General features: G+C 40.8%; 1 protein-coding gene across 2 annotated transcripts in view; it reads left to right on the forward strand.

Moving 5' to 3' along the window:
• The first annotated feature begins 738 nt into the window (after positions 1-738).
• The window catches only part of LOC109485279 (complexin-2-like), a 68,801-nt gene continuing 60,876 nt past the window's right edge, over positions 739-8,663 (forward strand). Inside the window, exon 1 of one of the 2 annotated variants that reach the window (XM_019788783.1) lies at positions 739-1,231. The gene's annotated coding sequence lies outside the window, so the exon portion shown is untranslated. Of the gene's footprint in view, positions 1,232-5,959; positions 6,022-8,663 lie in introns of those variants that run through there. The other variant, XM_019788786.1, reaches the window with a different exon arrangement.

Genomic DNA, 8,663 nt, shown 5'->3' on the forward strand with positions numbered 1-8,663 from the left:
CCTTTCCCATACATCATAGGTAGATTCGCGGCGGGTGTCAGTGTTATATGTGCGGATGAGAATGAAGTGGATGAAGCACACAACACAAACGCAACGTGAGCATGGTACCTTCCTGGTGTCCCAGATACCAAGTTGTATATCATTGGTCTCCCCAGGCAACCCCCAGTGACCGTGTGCAAGTTCTGTTTGATTTGCTTTTTTTCCATCATATATGTACACTTCTCTTTTTCTGCACCTCATTTCAACAGCAATTTCATTTATCAAATTTAATTCGATGCCAATAACTTCTATGCTAGTTAGTAACGCTAGCTATACATTTTTCCAAGGAAAACATGGACATGAAAAAAATCGCGTGTGAATTTACAGTGAAACTCTCCATTTAGATCGGTGTTTGAAGTTTGTCTTCATGCCTCTTTGCAACTTTTTATACGTCTTTCCATTTGTGCGCGTTTGTCGGCTCTGGTTTGTGTACCTAGCCTGGTTTACTAGAAAACGTGCAGATGTCATCATCGGGCTGAATCGCAAGGAGGCCTGTATCCGGGAGGCTGCTTTTGATTCCCTCTCTGTCACGTCCATGTGGTAGTAAGTCACGATGTACATTATTTTTCATCTCCTATTTCACGCATCCCCAACTCCGCTAATGGAACGACCCTTTCTGGACCCCCGGAAATAAACACAAGGAAGTCCCCCGTTATATAGAATGGTACGGCCCTCACTTGCGGTACGCATGCGTCCTCCCGGCTCGTTGGTTTCCAAAACTGCCGCCAATATTTTCTTTGAAATTCCGAGCGACCACTGGAAAGAACGGGACGCCATCTCTGGTCCCCCCGTCCTCCCAAAACAGCGATGGTCTAGAATCTGGCGGGACTTTCTGGTGCTCGGTGAGCAGGGGAAGGGGAGTGGTCAGGCTGTGCGGGCCTAGGTCGCCCCACACGCCCCTCGGACAGGTGTGAAAGTGAAAGTGTCGCGCGTATCGGACACAGGTGCGACACTGATACGCTAACGGGACGATTTTGATCTCCCATAGACTATAAATCACACCCCGTGCCCCTACCACCGGGACCGGGAGGGGCGAGGTGGCTGTAGCGTGCCCGGGGCGAGTCGCCGCAGTCCCCACGCGGCCGTGAGCATACGGCGAATCCCGAGAGCAGCGGGGAAGACACAAACCTCCGCGGGGCAGAGGCTCCTGTTGGTGGGAGGGGCACGACTAGGGCGCTCCCGGCTAGCACAGGTAGGGGTGTAATTGCTTTGGTTATGGGCTATTAGAGGAAGCGTGCTGCAAGGTATTGAATGTGGAGGGGGCGCGTGCACAGAGATGAGTTTATAATGCTATTACCTGGGGGGTTTTCAGTGCGTCCTTCAGTATACGTTACATGTATTATTGAGTTGTAGATCATTGTGGAGATGGGGGATCCTCATTGCTGTAATGCAATACTGGTGCTGCAAGTGTCAATTGAAAATAAGTAATGCAGTTAATTTTTTTTAAAATCTCAAAACAAAAGACTTGTTTTCAATATATATCAAATATCAATATCAACATGCTTTCCAAAAGCACTGATTTTTATAATATATGTAGTCATGTATTTCATACCAGTGTACTTCTGTTGTTACTACAGAGAATGGTAGCAACAGATAAAATGAAATAGAAATGGGAGTATAGTATTTCAACTTCATTGTCAACCCATTTGGCCCGTAGAGAGGCCTGTGGGAAAGGAAGAGGGTGAGCAGAGCAATGATGAACAATATCAATTCCGTGTTATGGTGTGTGTTGTGAATTGCAATTTAAGCTGCCCCATTTCGAAATGTTATTCATTCGATATGTGTCCTGTGGAAGCATCCAATCAGGGCCGAGCCCTGTGATCCCTTGACCAATCAAGCTGCAAACATCTGTTTTGCTGGTACAAGTCAACTGCTGTAATCAGACTGCACACACAACCATGACTAATAAACTCATTCTTACAATATTAGTCTGTCTGGTTATTAGGTTAGGAGTGACTTGGTGATAACGGAATATTTACTTGTACCTGATACATCATTGGAGACCGGTAATGTAATATACATGATACCACAAGGTGTTCCTTTTGGCAACTTTTAGTCCCTGAAAGTATGTAACAAATACTGTCACAATTATTGTATTACACTCTACATAAGGACCACAAGGCTAATGTGACCACCTGTTGATAGTCTCTCATTGGCACAAGCAATAAGAATCCTTGGGGTCTATAGCGACCACCTGTACAATATTGACCAGATTTTATTGGTCTGCTGAGTGGTCTTCTTAACCAGTTTTGACTGTTATGTTGTGGATGTTGCATATAAGTCACCCCAATATAATTTCTTGGATCTCCAGAAAATTTATAGACTGGGCATGTGACCTAGATAATTAAAACAATCATTTTGTTATAACCCCCAAATCTCTACTGTACTGTAACTGTCGATATCAAAATATATGTAGTTGATAATACATGTACCCTGAAAGGCATGTGTCCTGAAGAAAAAATGAAGCAGGGGAATACAAGAACCAAGAAATTAAACCATTATAGTGATCTTTACACAATAACTATGTTCTAAGTTATTGTTCAAAACTTTCTTCACTTTGTTTGTAGTTAGAGGTGGTCTGGAGACTCAAGGGATGTGCTATCTGTTGAACTATTTATCACAGATGCCGAAATTCCCATCTTCCTTAAAAAAAGCCTATTTAGAGTATTACAGCCTACATGGTCTGAACCATACTCTACCCACTCATCCATCAGTGGATGTACTTTGGTGATAACCAATCAGTCATCGCTGTCAAACTTGAGCATGCATCTGAGGGTCGCTCCTCGGAGACCGAAATCTACTAATTCACGATAGCTAGCGGGGCAAAATTTCTACCTCAGTGACAAAATAATGTACAATAAGCTAAGGGACATTCCTGCTCTAAAAGCTGTGGCATATAGATAAGTGCTATTTGGTCTCCTGATATTTGATGATTGAAAGTGTACAGTGAAAAGACACCCAGTGGACTTGTGTACAGGTGTCACCTTGTGATGTGGCCTTATTTTGCTAAGTCCTTCTTGGAACTTGGATAACACCTTAAGAGGCACCTTAAGCTTGCACCTTTTTAAAAGTTCCTCCTGTGTCTGGTTGACCGGTCTTTTCAGGCACTATTCACTGGCCATTTCCACCTGTTGGGCTATTGGGCCTGTAGTCGCTACGTGGAGCTTTCACTGCTGCTTTCAAGTCCTTCTCCAAATTTGCTATCTATTGTATATCTTTGATAACATCGTATCATGGTAATGAAGCAAAGGAAGATGAGGATCAACCAGATCCAATTATACTTTTGGGAAAGGATTCCTGAACCATCAGACTGATTACAAGCTTATCTAATTTTACTTGAAATGTTTGCCATGGCAAGACAAATATCTAAAATATTTGTATTGTCCTGGCCTATTTACAGATTTACAATCAATATTTCTTTGAGCTTTTGGTTGTTTAATGCTATTAAAGAGTTGGATCATCTGGAGATGGTTTGTAATACATGGGTTGTACATACATGCCGACCTTTGACTCAGCTTGGACAAATGAAGATGCCCTTACCACACAGCTGTTGCAAGGTTTATTTTATTTCTAGACTGGTTTTATTACTCCGTGAAGGAGGTCAGGACCTCCGGACGGAGTGTTGTAATCGGCTGATTTTTCATGTTCGCAGTCAAAACACTGGGTTCTCTTTGTGTAATCGGCACGCAATTTTATACGCCGTCTGCGGGCATGCCCGTGTTGATGCACGAATGTGTATTTTTGCCGTTGCTGCTTTCGCGGTCAATGTAATATCGCAGACGCACCCCTACAATTACGAGGCGAATTGGAATGGTCCAGAAAAACGCGTTGTTTGGAATAGCAGTGGGGTTCAAAAAAGTTCATGCAGATACGGGGTGGTTTTTATAAGTGGTTCCAGATGTTTTTGCCCATGGTTAAGAGATGCCAAGTTTTTTGGAAGATGTTCGCAGCCAAAACGCATTCTTCCGTACGTCGCATTTCTGTGTAATTTCGCATGTGGTGTTGCATTATGTCCGGGATGATGCACGTCTTTTTATTTTTACCGTAGCTGTTTTGATATTGGAGTAAATGCTTATTTTCGAAACATCCCCATTTCTTTGTAAATGGTTTCGTCCGTTTATGCAACTGTTACTGCGCTAATGACGACCAGTCGCGCTGTCCTGATACACCGCGAATGTGCGAGTGTTCCCTGTAGACAGTCCCGGGAGTCATTTTTTTCGCACATTCCAGGAGCCAAACCAAAATACGTTCATGAACCGAGTCCAAAAACCGAAACGTGAAAATCGGATGATCGGACCTGATGTACATTTCTCTTTCTATAGATTGTACACACAATACACACATCTTTAGATAATCTGGCCATGGCAGGTTAAAAAAAAAGTACCCTGAATCATACTAGATTAGCGTAAATGCATGTTAATGCGTTCAAAACAAGAAAAAATTGTTTCCGGGTATTAATCTCTTGAATCACGGCGCTGAATATTGACGCAAAAATATTTCGGGCATCGCGCGCCCTTCCCGCGTCACGTGTAGGCATCTCGCATCTCTGATTGGTTGTTGCGTCTTAAGATGACTGAGCCGACGCGCGTTTAAACAATTTTTCTTTGTTCGATTTATCACACTTCACAGAGAATTGTCGCCAATGGCTACTTCTTTTTGTTGCAATATATAATACTTCACGGAGAATTGTCGCCTATGGCTTCTTGTTGATATTTGTCTATTGTCATCAGTGCTGCCAAACCAAAGTAGGACAATCTAGCATCAAGGATCTTAAATAAAGTTGCATTTTGTTGACATTCTTGATTAAGTAGAGGTGTACGAAGGTAGAAAACTAATGAAATTAATGTTTTTCCTGTTTCGTAAGTGCTATTTTGAGATGAAAAGTAAAACATCTTAGTTTTGCCCATATTTTGTCTAATATTCTCCATAAACGAAAACCTACCCTTGACTATCAAGTTTATTCATGTTTCATTATTGAAGGAATTCAGAAGAACACATGGTCAAATTGTGTAGGTACAGGTTCAGGTCTGGACCTGTACCTAACCCCATGTACAGGCACCTGTACCTAAAGTTGAGGTACACAGCGCATGTGCAAACTGTTAAAATCCCTGTTTTGTTTTAATGAAATTTTGCCTTTTTTTATAGAACTTACTTGTGTGATTTTTGTAGTTTTTTTTACAGTTAAGCCAGATTGATACCCAGAGCAGCAATCAACCCAAACTGATTTTGTACTGTCACTTGTTTTCGAGTGTAGGCAAAGTGGAGAATGTCCTTTGAAACAGGGTAAATCCCAAAAGCTTCGCTATGCAATCAGCATGATAGGCAATAAGTGGCCCTTGAGACATCTTATCATGTCTCCCAAAATAACTGGGGTGGGAAACAATTACAGAATGGGACACTTACATGTACCAGCAAAATGAGTTTTTGGCCAACTGCCATTATTTCTGGGTAGGAAATATTAAGTCTAAATATACAAGATGATGCAAGTCAAATTTTCACTGCTTGTTTGTCACCTTTTTTTAAGTCAAATAAGTATGTAGTAGTAATTCACCAGTGAGTTATTGAGAAAGAGTCTATGATGTTACCAGTAATCCAAGATACCATGTACCGAGCACAAGATACCTGTAGTGCAGCAGCTTGGTGAATCTAAAGAATTTCTAGTGGATGAGAACCTGGGTTGTGTATCCGCAGGTGACAACTTTGGCAGAGGATATTAAAGGGGAATTGGGGAATCTAGTCTAATAAAAAATGAAATTCAATGAAATCTTCTTTTGAACTATGGTGTTAAGGTTACAACTTGCTGTTATCAAGGTTTTTCTTAGGCAACTTCCAAACCAGAGTTTTAACTTCTCTCATTTTTTTCCATGGTTTGAGACTCTTGAAACCCCCTTCTTTACCTTTGTGGTAGCAACAAAGTAAGTAGCTAGTGTGTCAGTTTGGGACAGCAGAGGCATTTTTGTTTTAAACTGCACCTTCTGGTAGGTAAGTGTATGAAGCTATATTGTTGACTTAGGAGCATGTGTACATAGTTCTGTCATGTGACTGAGTTTACAACTCCTAATGTACATGTATGACACTTCATGATACAAATCTACTGCTTGTACAGTAGTGGGTTTCAGGTGCCAATTTTGCACACAGGTGCCTCTACTATGATCTTGTCATTGGTATCTGTATGAACACCTGGTGTTTGAAGACTTGTTTTTATCCCTGAAAATGCCAGTCTAAGACACCATGGCACCCTTGCACTTCGGCGGTTAATGTTGAAGTTCTGCTGTCTCGTCAAGTGTGAACACTCTGACCTATGGTATTTACAGACCCCTATCATTAGCAAACCCTTGTAGCCTTAAGTAAACTGCACCCACCAAGCGTGCTTGTGATAATGCCTTGTGCACACGTAACGCGGGCAGCTGTTCACCGAAGGTTCAGTGAATCTGCATAAACCTTCAGTTTGAGGGATGTGCAGACTTTTCCAGGCTCTACCTGGAGGGAAGAGCAGGCGTGTGTTCGGAACAGGTGTAACAGAGGTGGTGTTATGGGATTTGGAGAGGCCCATGACAAAGTGGCGCAGGATTTAGGTTGTGAGACTTGTGGCTTAATGCGATTTGTTAGGAAAACAAACCATGAAAGTCGTCCTTGCTGATGCATTTTCAATGGTACTTCTGCTAAAAATAGCAAGTCTACAAGCAAATTAAGCCTACAGTCTATTTAAAAAAATTGTATCATACATACAGTTTGTGATTTTTATGCCAAAGAGATAGATTCAAGGCTGTGAAACTAAATTATTGCTTTCCTTAAAGAAAATGTCAAAATCACCTTGATCGATAGTTTCATTTCACCTCCTTGCATAGTATAACATCTTTATAGCTCATAGTTGGTCTGTTTGAAAGTCAAATGCCTTTTAGGTACTGCATATATGCCATAACTCAAACATGTCAATTCACATGGCTGATTGGCAACAATCTGACGACCACTGAATTGGCTAGAATGTCAAGGTCTATTCTTCTTCCTGCTGGTAAAAGGTTTTACCAATTTGTTCATGCAATTGTCTACATAGGCATGAACAACATGAATTGAATGTCTCCTGACTTTATCTTAGATTAAATACAGATTGCAGAATTGAAAGACACTTCTGATCTCTCTGAATGTAATTCCTGTTGATCTTTCCTTGCAATGTTTCACTGAATTCGAAGGTGATCTTTAATAGGAAGAGGAATCTGAAGAATGCATATTATATCTTAAGTACATTGTTTTTGAAGATGCTTATAGTTACACAATAGACCATTAGTCTGTAAGTATATCATCTTTTGTCACCTTTTTATCCATAGAATAACAGTCAGATTCGGTTACATCATGCCAGATGTTTGCTCAATTTTACATAAAAGTAAAATCTGTTATAGAAAAGGTTTTTTTAAATACAGCCAGTACTTGGCCTTTCTGAAAGTCATCTGTGCATGAAACTGAAGTGTGCACCTGCTCAAAATTTACTTTGTACTGGCATTGTAGGCTTGTACTCATTCAAATGTGCAAAATGCTGTCGCCACTCTTTACGACTCGAGCCAAATCACACAACTCATCATTGCTTTCTTCACTTTCCCACTACACTTATTGCCGCAACACTTGATGACTTGGAAGAAATTATAGCCACGGGTTTGGAGAGTTCTGTAACCTCGTCCATTACTGCAGATTTTTGTAACCTCCATTACCGCTCAAGTAAGACAGTCATGAAGTTTAGATGGAGCCACATATAACTTATAATAAGACAAGAAATTGTCGTTTTGGCAACATTTTGCAAGTTTTCTGGGTTTTAAGGGAAGAAGAAAGGAGTGTTCCCTATCATTTGTAGCCACCCTTGCTGAACAAATTGTTTTACGGTCATGACTGTAATCCCATAACTGTTGTCTGTTACAATGTTAGTAGTAAACTTCACCTGGTATAAGAAAGTTGCCCAGTTTTTAAATGTCTGTACTTACGCTCCCTTGCTTCCAAAGATGAGGCTAAAAATTGTAGATTGTTTTTGAGAAAAAAAGGCAAAGTGAGATATTGTAACCTCCTTTTATTTTATAATACCAGTATTCTGTACATTGGAATGAGAACGAACCTGTAGCCCTCAATGTAGCTTCAATGAAGTGGGGAGGATCCGTAGTCAACATTTTGATTAAGTATTCAAAGATGTATCGAGTAGCATGTAGTTGTTAACAAAATATGCCAAGTTTATCAATGTCCTAGCCTTGTTTACAAATGAAAGAAAAAATCCTGAAAATGATATTCTTACTGACAAATAAACTCTGACAGCCATTGACTATATCATCAAGTGTTTTGTACCAAAGCAACATTTGTTATGGTGATAGTAGTAGCCAAAGTCCACACTGAGCTTGAAGTTACACATATTAATTTGGAAGTAATCATGCTTCCATCAGCAAGTGGTGTGTGTTTCGTGTTACCATGGCAGTGGCTACTGTGTGTTGAATCTAACAATGTCTGACGCTAGGCTAATCTCAGTGATGGCCTTGGTGTGCTTCAGTCAATGTGCCTTTTCTGCCCGTCCACACAACTGACCATCAAACAGCTTTGAAAGTCAGTATGAGTTTATTTCTACCCCTTTGATAGGCATGTTTTACTAAGCT

Source organism: Branchiostoma belcheri, unplaced genomic scaffold (assembly GCF_001625305.1).
Source record: "Branchiostoma belcheri isolate BF01 breed outbred unplaced genomic scaffold, Haploidv18h27 scaffold74, whole genome shotgun sequence".
Classification (NCBI taxonomy): Eukaryota; Metazoa; Chordata; class Leptocardii; order Amphioxiformes; family Branchiostomatidae; genus Branchiostoma; species Branchiostoma belcheri.